Raw genomic sequence first — 14,077 nt, 5'->3', positions numbered from 1 at the left:
GGTGTGGATAAATGTGAAGATTTGATCGACCCTTTTGTAAAAATTGAAAATTTATTAGAGGGGTGTGTTTAATTTGGCAATTTGAGTTGTTTTGCTGATTGTTATAGGGATGAGAGAGAAGGTGAAGTGATAAAGTTGGTGAGAAAAGGTAGTGTGGGTCACTGTTGGTAGCGTTGTCATCGGATAAAGAGAGAGGGGGTGTGAGGTGCTTGGTGGTGGTGGCAGGAGGTGACGGTGGTGACAGCTTGTAACACCCCGTGTTTCGAAAGTCAAAGTTAAAGTCAAAGTCAAAGTCAAGATTGAAGTCAAAGGAAGAAAAGATTGCTAATTGCGATCTGTCACTCCTTGCTCAATTCCTGTTTTGACTTCTTTGGCTCGTAGTTAGTCTATTTTATGAGTTACGTTAGTTGTATTATGTGGAGTACCTATTAACAATCGAGGTTTACTTCGATATTTATCGCATATATAATCGCTTACCAATCATCGCAATCGCGCTCGCAACTCGAATTACGCGCTCTGGATATTGTTTTACGTGTATGTGTGCCTTATGTGTTATTTGTGCATGTTTATTTATATGTTGTGGTGATCAATCGAAATGCAATCGCAATCGAATCGCAAACGCTAAACATAAGCAAATTAGGATGATTGTATGTTAGTTATAGTAGTGGGATTAAAAGTAATTTGAATGAAAAACTCTATCGCATCACAACGCTCGCAATCGCAATCGAAACGGCAAAACTCGTCGCACCAAACACTCGAATCAAGTGGCTAATCGATCAGGAAAACAGCTGATCGACCAGCCATTCAATCAGGCTGCCACCCGATTGACTAGCCCTTTCCACTTTGGGAAACCCTATAAATACCTCACTTGTTACCACTTTTGGAGTGGTGACATCCCTCTGCTCGTACCAGCCACACTCAAGCTTCTTTCCTCCGATTTCTCTCAAATCTTGTAAGTTTTCAACCTAAATCTTGTACTTTCTTGATCTACACGCACTCCTACACCTTTCTATCTTTTGAATCTTAACTTTTAACCGTGAAATCACTAGATGATGTCATCATGGTGTTCTTGAGAACTTCATGTTTTGGCTTTAATCCACCAAGAACAACTTAGATCTGAATGTACAAAGATCCTTCATAGATCTAAACATATTCGCGGTGAAAGGGATTGAGAGATGGTTTTTCCAACTTTCTTTCAACTCTTTTACACTCAATGCACTCAAAATTGATAAGAATCGGAGCTTGTTCTAACCTTCTACACTTTCTTGTTGATGTGTTGGTTCAAGATCTGGGTTCTATCCACGAGACCACCGATTTGGGGTTAACTAAGAACAACCGTCTTGAACCGGTTAACTGGTTGAACTTGGGTGATTCCTGTTCAATCAGGTCACTAGGGTCAAGATAGGGTTGTGTTGGTTGACACGTTATCACACCGTCTCAATAAAACAACAAACCAACAAAACAACCAAGTGTAAGACGATCGGAACGACCAGGACGGAATGCCGTCCGATCGGACTACCATCTGATCGGACTGTCACCCGATCGGGTTTTCACCCGACCGATTGGTACCTTGGCCCCACAATCAACTTTCATTTTCAAACTTGAATGATAAGCATTGAACGAAGTGTTGGCCGAATGGATCACCACCCGATCGGACTACCACTCGACCATGTGATGTTCAGACTTCAATACTTAAACAATTTTCAACATGTTCAAGACCAGCAGAGTGCCACCCGATCGGACTACAATCAGATCGAGTAACAACTGCTGTGAACTTGTTCTCACTAAAGTAAACAACCAATCGGTTTGTCGTCCGATCGAACGTTCGTCCAATCGACCGACTTGAAAGGTAGAGATACTTCTGTGTTTTCAAAATGCTACAACAAAAACTTCAAAAGATAAACCATCATACACAAACACATCCTTCTCAAAGGAAGAAACAATCCACTCGAAAGGTCAACTGATCGGATGACCATCCGAGCAAAGTGTCACCCGTACGACCGGCTATCCGATCGGGCCACCATCCGATCGAACTGCTGTCCGACCCACTTACACCCTTTATCGTTTTACGCGTTGCTTATCGTCATGCTATCGTTCTGATCAGGATAACCTTACTCTCTAAGCGCTCCCTTCAATCCACCAATAGTTGTTGTTAGTACATTTATGTCTATAACCTTCGTTAATCTGAGCCGTAGCGAGAAACAGAAGAAAACGAGTCGTTATATTAGTAATAGCTAGACAAATAGGCAAGGTGGCAATATTGTAATTAATGAGAAATCTCATTAAAAGCCAAGGCCTATAAATAGAGAGGTTATGTTTAGTTTAGGGACTTTTGCTCATTTGGTGAATTGAAAAGCTCTAGATCTAGAGAGAGAAGCTAGAGAGAGAAAGTGATTCAAGGTGTTGTACGATTTCAGATTTTTAATAGAATCACGTTTATATTACATCACATGTGTTAGGTCGCGTTCATGTACGGATTCCGTACGTTATACGTTCGTTTCGCAATCGTTTCGAAGTCAAAACCGGTCCTACAAGTGGTATCAGAGCAGGAGCTCGATTGCACTGATCCAACATACATTTCCGCTCGTGATTTCATCGATTTCAGATCCAGATTTCATCTATTTCTTCATCTTTTTCATATTTTTCACGTTTTTAATTGATTTTCGTCAAATTGAACGGGTTTTTACGGTCCAAATCGTCTGATTTTTTGATATGTTGTGCGAAAACACCTGATCTATAACCCTACCAAGTTTCAGATTCAAATTCCTAGCCGTTTAGGAGAAATCGAAGTTTTTTTGTTCCGAATTCACGTAATCAGCTAAGTTCGCTTATTTGGACATTCCAAACTTTGAGGTTCGCTCCAAAGGTCCGCTCATAGTGACATTATTTTGTGGTTCCGCTTATAGGTTTCACTCGTATAGGTCCGCTCATAGTGACATTAAGAAGTCCGCTCATTGTGCAATAGTTGAGGTCCGCTCATAGGTGTAACAGTAGGTTCGCTCATTTGAACAAGAGAAGGTTTCGCTTTTGTGACATCATATCGAGGGATATTGCTGTTGTGTGATGAAATAGTTATCAGTCATTGAACAGAGTAAACACGTGAATTGTTGAATCATTTTGCGATATTGCATCGGCCCGATCAAAGTGTTGTGAGATTTGGAATTGTCTGACATATTGTGTGATTTGAAATTGTGAATTAAAGGTTGTCAACTCAATTGATAATGTTGACAAACATAGCTTAAATAGTCACCGACCCACTGATTAAAAGGTCCAATTAAAATCGATTTAATACCTTGACTGATTCTGTTTGTATACTGTGCACCGACCCACTAAGAATCAAAGGCCCAATGAGAATACAATAATATCTAGTTGACAGTCCACTTTAATGTTGGCCCAATGAAAATAGGCTTTTGAACTGTTATGCTTTGAAGTGTAATAAAAGTTGTCGGCCAAGTAGGTTGAACAATTAAAGTTGTCTGCAATTTTTTTTTAAAATCAGATTGCATGAATTGTGAGTTAGTCTCGGTCCAATCAGTATTGGTTTAGTGGATATTTGCGGCCCATGTGGGGTTAAGTGTCAATAATCAACCAGTCATTTTTGTTGGTCCTATCATATGTTTTGAATAAAAGAAGAGGCCCAATAACAAATCGGTCCTTTGTGTTTGTCGGTATATGGATATGTGGTACGTCATACATATGTGTAAAAGGTTACAGTTTCGAGATTTGAACTTGTCATTTTAGTGGTCAGAATTTAGGTCCTATAGAATTGATTTGGTGAAAATTGTTATCGACCAGATTTGTTTTGAAGTGATAAATCCATTAAATATAGAGGCCCAATCACAGTTTGTATGTGTTAATTGTTTACGGCCCAAGTGCATAGTTTGAATTTTAATTGTTGAAGTGTTATTGTGTGGCCCAATCAATCAGATCACACGGTTTGATTTCAGTTGGGGAAGTCACTTGAAAGGATCAAGGTAGTCTGAAAGGGAATTCTGTGTCACACGGTTTGAATTCGATTCCAGTTCACAAGAGAGGTGGTTCATTCTGTTTGAATTCAAACTCGTTCAAAGTCGTGTAGTTTAGCCAGGTCATTGGAAAAGTTGTTTGAATTTGATCCGGGTCATAGCACTTCGTACGGTTTGACAACTTAAATCTCAGTTCGCATCAAGTTCAGTCCGCACAGTCTGTCAACCTTCAGTCCGCACAGAATAGTCACCAGTTCGAGTATTATTTTGATTCAGTTGTTTGATAAGTGTTTAAACTGATAAGTGTTTGTTTGTTTGTTGATTCAAGGTAATTCGAGATATTCAAGGTAATTCAAGAAGTTCGCATTATGGCTGAAGAATTCTACAACACGTTTTTCAATGCGTTCACATCCGAATCGTCCGAGATTGCAAATGTTACACCAAAAACTATCACGAAGGCGATCAACGAAAACATCAAGCATGATAACTTTTACGGAACTCATTCAAAGCCACCAACTCTGGAAAGCATTGAAGATTATACCTGGTGGAAAGAACGTTTCATCAACAGGGCGAAAGCGTATGCACATGAAAGCTGGTTTTGTCTGGAGTTTGGATACGAAAAGCCAAAAGATGATAAAGGCGAAGAACTACCGTTCAAGAGATTTTCCAGAGAAGAAAAATCTGAGTTTGCACCTGAACAGAGAATGGTTGCTTTGATCCAGACAGCAATCAGAAATGATATATTTACATTGCTTACTCATGATGGATCGTCAAAGTCAGTCTGGGAAGCTTTACGAGTTAAAGCTGAGGGGGGAAAACAGATTAGAAAAAATAAAATTGCGTTACTTAAAAAAGAATTTGATCTGTTTGACAATATAAAAGGAGAGACAGTGAGACAAATGATAGAGAGATTCTGTCACCTCAAAATCGAACTTGAACGTTTTAAAATTGACAAAACAAGAGAGGAACTTATTGATAAAGTCATTGAAGCGTTACCACGAGCTAATCAGTGGCAAACGTTTGTTTTTATCTTAAAAAATGATGCTTCATATGATGAAATTTCTCTTGATTCTTTGTTTGAAAAGATTGAAAGTCATGATCTGGAGTTACAAAAGCAAAGCAAGATGACTGGTTCTTCACATCAACAGAATGTGGGCTTGTATTACAAAGGTAGTGTACCTTCTGATAAAGGCGTTGGTTCACCAAAAACAGCATTTAGTGGTGAGAAGATGATAGAACCACAAACAACGTCGACAAGTCATCATTCTGGATATCATTCATCTTCAAAGTCAAGTTCTGATGAAACTGAAGAGATTCTGTGCAACATTGCTCTCAAATTGAAGAATTCTCCTGCAATGAGCATCAATGTAGCAAAGCAGCAAATGAGTTTCCTTGCATCTGTTCTGGAATCATATTAAGGTCTTGTAGCTGGCAAAATTGGAAATTCCGAATTGACCAAAGAAGACTACGACCAGATTGATCCGGAAGAAATGGAGCTCATTGACATCCGTTGGTGTTTAGCTAGTTGTATTCGCAGAGCTCAGAGGTATATGGAGATTACCGGAAAACAATCGCTTGGAGGTGCGTCAACAAAGCTTGGATTCGACAAATCCAAAGTAACCTGCTTCAGATGCAAGCAAAAAGGTAATTTCAAAAGAGAATGCAGAAACTTTGAAGTTGCTGAAGGAAATGAACGTCCTTTCAACGATGACTATTATCGAAAGGCGATATACCATCGAAGCAAAGAAGAGCCGAAGTTGATTGAAGATAAACCAAAAGAAAATTCAAGTGCTTATGCTGTTATTTACGAGGATGAAGGTTTTGACTGGAGCACAGTTCTTCCAGATGAAGATCGTCCTGTAGATCGTCCTGTAACAGCTCATGGTAGAAAAACAACAAAGGCCCGGCATCATGTTCTTGTTGCTGAAATTCAAGATGAAAACAAAGACAAAGACACTGCTGAAATCCGTGAAGAAAAAGTTGAGATCAAAGAGAAAACTCGAGAAGAAATCTTGAGTGAGAAGACTTACAAAGAAAGAAATATGGTCTACAACAGAATGGACGACATGCAGGAAGAGTATGAAAATGCTGTCAGCAGTCGAAGATGGGATAAGAAGAGAGAATGTTACTACAACAGAGAAGGAGAACCGGTTGTTCCAATGAAAGACATAATTTTTGATGATGTTTTTCTTGTAGTCCCAATGAGAGCCGAATATGATCGAAATGTGATGAAAGATGACACATATGCTAAAAGGCTTGAAAAGGAGATCTGATATGCCATGTTATCATGTCTGAGAAAAAGGGATGAAGAGAGAATGAAAAAGAATGTTGAAGAAATGGTGAATAATTTGAAGAAAGTTGCTGAAGAGGTTAAAACAGAAGTTGTTGAAGTTGAAGCTGTGAAGGAAATCAAAAATGAAGAAGTTGAGGAGAATGAAGAGGTTAAGAAAGCTATTACTGAAGAACAGCAGATTGAAGAAGAGGTGAAGAAAGAAGAAAAAGAAGTAAAGAATGAGAAGCTAGAAACTGGTAATGTTGGTGATGAAGTCAGTGTTGAACAAAAGCTGAATGATGCTGAGATGAAGCAGACAGAGGCAGCTAAAAACACCGAAGTGCCAATCACTGAGGTACATTCTGATTCTGAAGTCTTAAAACCAATTGAACAGTGCAAGAAATGCATGGAACCATGCAGAGCTTGTACTGAAAAAGTTGAGCAATTCAGAACAAGAGATCTTGAATTCACAAAAATCGAAAACATTTTCAAAGAAAAATGCAAAGAGATGTTAGAAAAAGAAAAGGTTTTTAACGAAAATGAAGAAAAACTTTCAGGAAAATGTACAAAGTTAGAAAAAGAAAATGAAGTTTTGAGAGAAAATGTTTTGAAAATGACAAATGAATGCGAACAAAAAGAAATTGCTTGTCAAGAAATGAAAAAGGAATATGACTCAATGAAATTATCATATCATGTTACAAAAGAGTCATATGATAAAGTAAAAGACGAAATGAAATATGCTCAATCTAGAATGAATTATCTTTCTAAAACAACCAAAGAGCTTAAACGAATGTATGCTATAAAACAAGATGTTGTTAATTCCTATATTGAGGACGTTGCTAAGTTAAAGCGACAGATTGCTGATTTAGAACAGGATAACAACAAGTTGAAAAGTTATCACGTGTCGTCATATGTGCTTGAACGAATTTTCAATATAAAACCGGGAGATGGTGAGTCTGAGCAAAACAAGAAAGGCATTGGCTCAGAGTTTCATCAAGTTCCACCACCGGAAAAGTTTGCATTTTATGATGAGGAAAAGGTCGAAAAAGCTTTCAACATGGTAGACCAATTGCCAGACAACATTGACATAACCTATTCCAAATCTGATGATTCTCAGGTAAAGTCGTTGAAAGTGTGTTGAAAGAAGAGTCGATTGTTACAGGTAAATCTGAATCACAGGATGAAGATGAAGGAAATCTTCATGATGCATATCTGAAAAACATAAAATCCGAGAAAAATTTGAATGATGATTCAAAGGGATTGGTTTATACCATGATTGGATCGGACAAATTATTCTTAGATGTTGTATTCCCGATTCAGAATGTGATTTCAGAAAAGGTTGACAAAGTTTTCAAAATGGTTGAGATTGAGAAGTCTGAGATTTCAAAGTTTGTTGGTAAGAGTCGTAAAGGTTCATAAAACAAACCTGGTTTCAAGAAGAAAAACATGAAGGCTGGGTTGGGTTATAAGAAGAAACAGAATCGAAACAAAAATGAGACGCCAAATTATCAGGCAAAAATGAGTTTTGTTCAAGGAAACAGTTTAGCTGAAGAGAAAGAACTTAAAATTGGACGATAATCTAATGCTGAGTTTGAGGCACAAAAGAGAAAGCAACAACCACAGGTCAAAGATGTGTCCATGAGAACATGTTTCAAATGTGATAAAAAAGGACATCTTGCACGAAAGTGTCCAAATCTAAAACCTGTGGATGTTGACAACAAGAAGATTGATTCTGAGAAACAAAAATCTGAAAATGTGAGACAAAGGTCAACCAGATTTGATTCAAAACAAACTTGGAGGCACAACACAAACAAGTTTGCTTCGAATCAAAATTGGAAATCAAACCAGAACAGGTTCGATTCAAGACAGACCTGGAATTCTCACACACCCAGATTCAGAACAACACAAAGTTGGAAAACATCAGTTGATATGACAAAACCCCAAGAGTTTTGGAAACCAAAAGTTGTTGTTCAAAACCAAAGTGTTAAAAAAGATTCACATTTTTACAAATGTGGTACACCGAAAGGTCAAACATGGAGTATTAAGAAACTTGTTGATTCGGTAAAAGATGAGAAAGCTGAAGTTAAAATTGAGAAAGTTTTTGTGAAAAATGACAATGAATTTCCAGCATTGAATGAAAATTATTGTGTTGAAATGCCTAAGGTCCAACAGACCTGGGCTAAATTGTTCAAGTAATTCAATTAGTTGAATGTGCAGGTGCTCAAGAATACTGAAGATTGTGAGAATGAAAGTTGGAGCAGCCTGGCACATGAAGAGGAGGCAGAGGCTGCTGGACCCTGTGTTGGTTGAAACAGGGAGTTTATATGTTTTTCTGTACATAAATAAACAATATTTTTAAAACCCTAAAAATTTGAAAAATTAAAAACCAAAAATATGTTTGTTTTTAATTTTTTTCAAAAATAGAAAATTTCAAAAATATGTGTTGATTGAATACGCCGAAACCCTCACGGCTGAACAAACATGATTACATTCATCAGATTGAAGAACGGTTTTCAAACTGTAAAAATCAATGTGTTGTAAATCATGGGGGTACTTTATGTTAGTTTTTCTGCTAACTGTGCTAAATAGTATGTTATGTTTTCTGTAATTCGGTACACGAGAAGCAGAACATGGATGGCGAGACAAAGCTATCAGCATCGTGTTGTCAAATTTCCTTTAATGGTTTTGCATTTTAGGGGGAGAAAAATTGTCAGAAAATACAAAAACATTAGAAAATTTGAAAAAGCCAAAAACATGATAAAATTCAAAAATTTGAGTTTTGCGTAAAAAAGAGGAAATGATAGTACATCAGTAGACAGTTACGGTATGCTAAAGAATTGTAAAGAATTAATAAGCGTTAAACAGTCTCACTGATGATATGTCGATAGGTTTTTATACACTTAGTTAACTTTTTCGGGATATAAACCTAAATTCAAACACTTGCTTATTTCGTGGGGAACACTACTTAGATATATAGGTAACCCCTGAAATCTCATTTGAAAGGTCCCTTATTCTGAGATACTAGGTCTTTATGTTCAGTGATATCTGGGGTATCATTCCGGGACTTCTGCTGTATGGAAGTACTGACCTAGTCCCCGAATAATACTTTCTACAAATGCTTGAAATATAGCATCGCCCTCAGCAAGCTGATGAAACAATAAAATTGATAGTCGCTGCTGTTGTAACTAAAAGATCCTCTAAAGGGGACACACCGAAAAGTCGAAGCCGTCATCTCTCTGCGTATACGGAAGTATCGACCTGAGCTCTCACGGCCCTCGCATTTAACCCCTTACAGATATCATTTGTGGTATACTCACCTGTAAGACTGAATATTGGGATCTGGATACGGGAGTATATTCAAGAGGTGGGACACATGAATGAGTTTAAGGTCTTAAAAAATCTAATTCGTATCCTGAATCAGTTGAAATTTGTGCGAAAATTTAAGTGGATCAGTATATCGACAATCTAAGTGAATTGCTTAATTCTTAATGTGTAACTAAGCTCAACGGTACTTGTGACTTGTCAAAAACTGATATGATCCTCTGACGCATACGCAAACAAAAATATTGTCTGTAAATATGTTTGTATATATTTCTTTACTGCTTTATATTTTCAGAAAATACAAAAAGATTTTGATTTCTGCTTTATATTCGATAAACCGATGTCTGAGTTGCTGAGTTTCAAAATCTAAGTAAGCTGATTATGTTTCTGAAAATAAAACAAGTTCATTAATTTGATACTTGAATTAAAATCAAAAATTTCAAAAACAGTTTGTGATATCTCCAAGGTCATTAGTTTGGACTTGGACGATTAACTGTGAGGGAGTTGGATTCTTTAACACTGCCAAATCTGTAAAGATTGTTGATAGGGGGAGTGATTTAGAGAGTTGAATAGTGCCAGATTACGATTTCTGGAAAATTGAATGTTCAAAACGTTCTTACTTATAAATGTTTGAGAATTGCAGATGTTATACCAGACTACGATCCCGAAAGCCGAGTCTAAGGGGGAGTCTGAAGACGAGCTCAACACAAAAGGAAGCGTGGATTTGAGAAGCCATGTAACTATCCCAGAGGAGCTTGTATACGGAAAGCAAGGTGTCGATCCCAAAGCATGGAAGCTTGACGAAAGGGGGAGCCTGACGAAGAAAAGAGTCTATAGAAAAGAGAAGCCGAAGCTGAAAACAGATCCACGGGGATTCTGTTCAAACAAAAGAGAGTCTACGTTGATGAAAAAGTGTTAAAGCTTCAAGAAGACTCAAAGAAAGAAAGAGAGAAAGACAAGACGTTACGAGATTGACTGCGGCAATATCCAAGGAGGAGTCTGTTAGTACATTTATGTCTATAACCTTCGTCAATCTGAGTCGTAGCGAGAAACAGAAGAAAACGAGTCATTATATTAGTAATAGCTAGACAAATAGGCAAGGTGGCAATATTGTAATTAATGAGAAATCTCATTAAAAGCCAAGGCCTATAAATAGAGAGGTTATGTTTAGTTTAGGGACTTTTGCTCATTTGTTGAATTGAAAAGCTCTAGATCTAGAGAGAGAAGCTAGAGAGAGAAAGTGATTCAAGGTGTTGTACGATTTCAAATTTTTAATAGAATCACGTTTATATTACGTCACATGTGTTAGGTCGCGTTCGTGTACGGATTCCGCACGTTATACGTTCGTTTCGCAATCATTTCGGAGTCAAAACCGGTCCTACAGTTGTGAGTATACTCGATCCCTTTTTGCTTTACGCACTTTTGGGTGTTATACTTTACTTATTCTAAATCACATCGAACACACTACGCAATACTTTAAACGCTAACCGTTATCGCATGTTATACGTGACTTAATGAATGCTTGTTTGTTATGTTTACACATGGAATGCTGTCTATCTGCCTTAGCAACGGTAGTACTATTTGTTTGGACTCAGCACCTGTTCACTCAGGGGTTGTTAAGGACAATTTGTTACATGGCTCACAGTGGTGAGTGTGCATTACGAACTGCCTTGGGCAGTCAACCCGCAGTCATTGGTATCGATAGGTTCATGTCGATAACTAACATGCCTCATTTTACACTGTGTACGTGCTGGTTATGCGTAACGATTTCGAACTCTATTATATCTATTAAACTAGTATGCTCACCTTTACACTATGTGTATTGACTTTTACTTTAATGTATGTGACAGGTGCTTAGGATGCTTATATGCTTTGCTTGCTGTGAAATCGAGGCTAGGAAATGTCTAGAAACCAATAAACAATTGTCTGTATTTTTAATCTGAGTTGTCGGAACAGAAAAATTTGACTAGATCTTGTCTGTAATAACTATATTATCTGTTATGACATGGTATGGGACATGTTGCTTAAATAATTGGTAAATTATAGTTGTTATGGAAACTTCTGGACAATCTGTTTCGCTCAGTGCCACACCCCGATGATTCCGCCATCGGTTGGGGTGTGACAGATTGGTATCAGAGCCATGACTATAGGGAATTAGGCAAGACTCGACCTAGTCCGGGTCGATGTCTTAGAAATGACCTAGTCTATAGTTAGGTACCAACAGACCAACTTGAGCACACCCTTAGGAGTACTGTATGAGCTTACTTGCCATATCTCGCTATTCTCGCTCACTCTACACTATCACTGCACTCAAGTCTTCGAAAATGAACAGGTAATTTGGTCGAGACTAGGTGTGAAAACCGCAAACTCTCGATTTAATCACTTGTTCGATCTGTATTTATCTATAAAACACGAGAATTTGCGTTGAATCAGGAGTGAAATCCATACTTTAATGCAGGTTTCGTCTCTATTTTTACCAAAAACAAGAGCAAAGTTGTTATGTCAGGGGTGAAACCCGAACCTTGATGACTTGCTCTGTCCTTTATTTTGGATTTACAAAACTCTTGCCAAAGTCTCGACGGACTCCAACGACTTGAAGTCGCGCTGAAACTGGAAGGATGCGTGCCATTCGCCCAAATTCGAGGCGAGGGCACAGTCCCGAAGGCCAAAGTGTGTACCAAGAGTCCATGTGAATAGTTGAATCACTTTGGATTAGTCGACGTCTATCTAGTCGCAGACAATCTATTTCTCGATTTTTACCTATTTCAATTCTGAGCTCGCTACTGCCAACTCTGACATTTGCCGATTTTATGTGGAATTTTACGTGTTTTATTTGATTTTATCCGTTTATATATTACGATTTTTGGTGATTTTATTCGCCTTTCGCTTCGCTTTGCTCAACACACACGAACTACATTACACGAATCGCTGCTCGCTTATGCTATACAACTCGCTATGTGCTCGCAATCGCTATTCTCGAACACACGCGCGACTTTGGATGATAGGTTTCTGTATTCTGACTGCCTCTTGTGATTACATGCGTATGTGCTTCTGTGTTTCTGTGCCTTACGTGCTTACGTGCTTTTGTGCATACGTGAATCTGTGATTATGTGCCTATGTGCTTACGTGATTATACGTGTTCCTAAGCTTTAGTAGTGTTAGACGTGTGAGGTGAGAATCGACTATGTTGTGTCTGAGACCTATGACGATGTCTGTTGCAGACAATGTCGTCATCTGGACCATCATCTGGACCCCGTCACCCATGAGTTACTCGCCAAGAACAGAGAGACAAACGCCTTGCTGCTCTCGTCACTAAGCAAGTAGCAAAGGTTGTTCCTAAGATCGTGAGTGAGATACACGAGACTGTGAGCAAATCGTCTGAAGAATCTAGGACCGAGACTCCCAAAGCTACTCCTGCAGCTGCTTTCAGCTTCAAACAGTTCAAGGCATGCGGACCGAAAGAGTTCACTGGCGAAGAAGGCCCTATGGCTTTGTTTCAATGGTTCGGCTCAATCGAAGTTACCCTGCGTGAGAGTGGATGTCCTGACAATCTCCACACTCTGAATGCTACCGGCGTTTTCCAGTCCCGCGCTCTAGACTGGTGGACGGCCGAGAGGAACAAGCGCGGAGATGATGCAGCCTATGGTCTGTCATGGGATGAGTTGAAGAACGTTATGCTCGATGAGTTCTGCTCTCCCCATGAGCGCCAAAAGCTGGAGGATGAATTCTGGCACATTAAGCAAAAAGATGGTGACAACGCTACCCTGACTGCTCGCTTCAAGCAGCTCAGCATTATCTGTCCCGACCAGGTGAAGACTACCGACATGACAATTAAGAAGTACATCCGCGCTCTGCCGGATTGTGTTGCAGATTTTGTGCATGCTTCCAAGCCAGCAACGATCGAAGAAACTTACTTGCTTGCCGCTACAATCAACGACAAGCGAGTAAAAGCTGGTTTTTGGGATAAAGCTTCAAAGAACTTGCACCAAGCTACCACTGCCGCACCAACCGCTGACTCCACTGCCGCCGTACCGTAGTCATCAAAGTCCTCTCGTCACAAGAGGAAGAACAACAACAGCAGCTCCAGCAACAAGAACTGTGCTGTCACAACCACTGCTGCTCCATTCCAAGCCGTACCGGCTCAACAACAACCCCAGCACCGATCAGCACCAACTCCAATCACCTATGCACCGCCTGCGAAGCGTGCATACACAGGCCCCCACCCTGCTTGCCCAACCTGTACTTATCTTCACCCGGTGGGAATCGCCTGCCGTTTTTGCGTACACTGCAATATGTACGGCCACTTCACCGCTAACTGCTGTACTGGTCCTCACCAAGTACCAACTCAAGCCACTGCTCATCAAGCTCTCCTCCCAGACCCACAAGGCCAAAAAGCGGCTCAGGCAACCGCGGTCAACGCAAGAGTCTGCTTCGCGTGTGGTGATCCTAACCACTTCGCGAACATGTGCCTGAACAGGGTTGTGAAACAAGAGCCCCAGCAGCAGCAGCCTTAGCAGAC

This window comes from Helianthus annuus, chromosome 15, assembly GCF_002127325.2.
Source record: "Helianthus annuus cultivar XRQ/B chromosome 15, HanXRQr2.0-SUNRISE, whole genome shotgun sequence".
NCBI classification, from domain to species: Eukaryota; Viridiplantae; Streptophyta; class Magnoliopsida; order Asterales; family Asteraceae; genus Helianthus; species Helianthus annuus.
The sequence above is the reverse complement of the archived record's forward strand: the minus strand, read 5'-3'. Positions refer to the sequence as shown.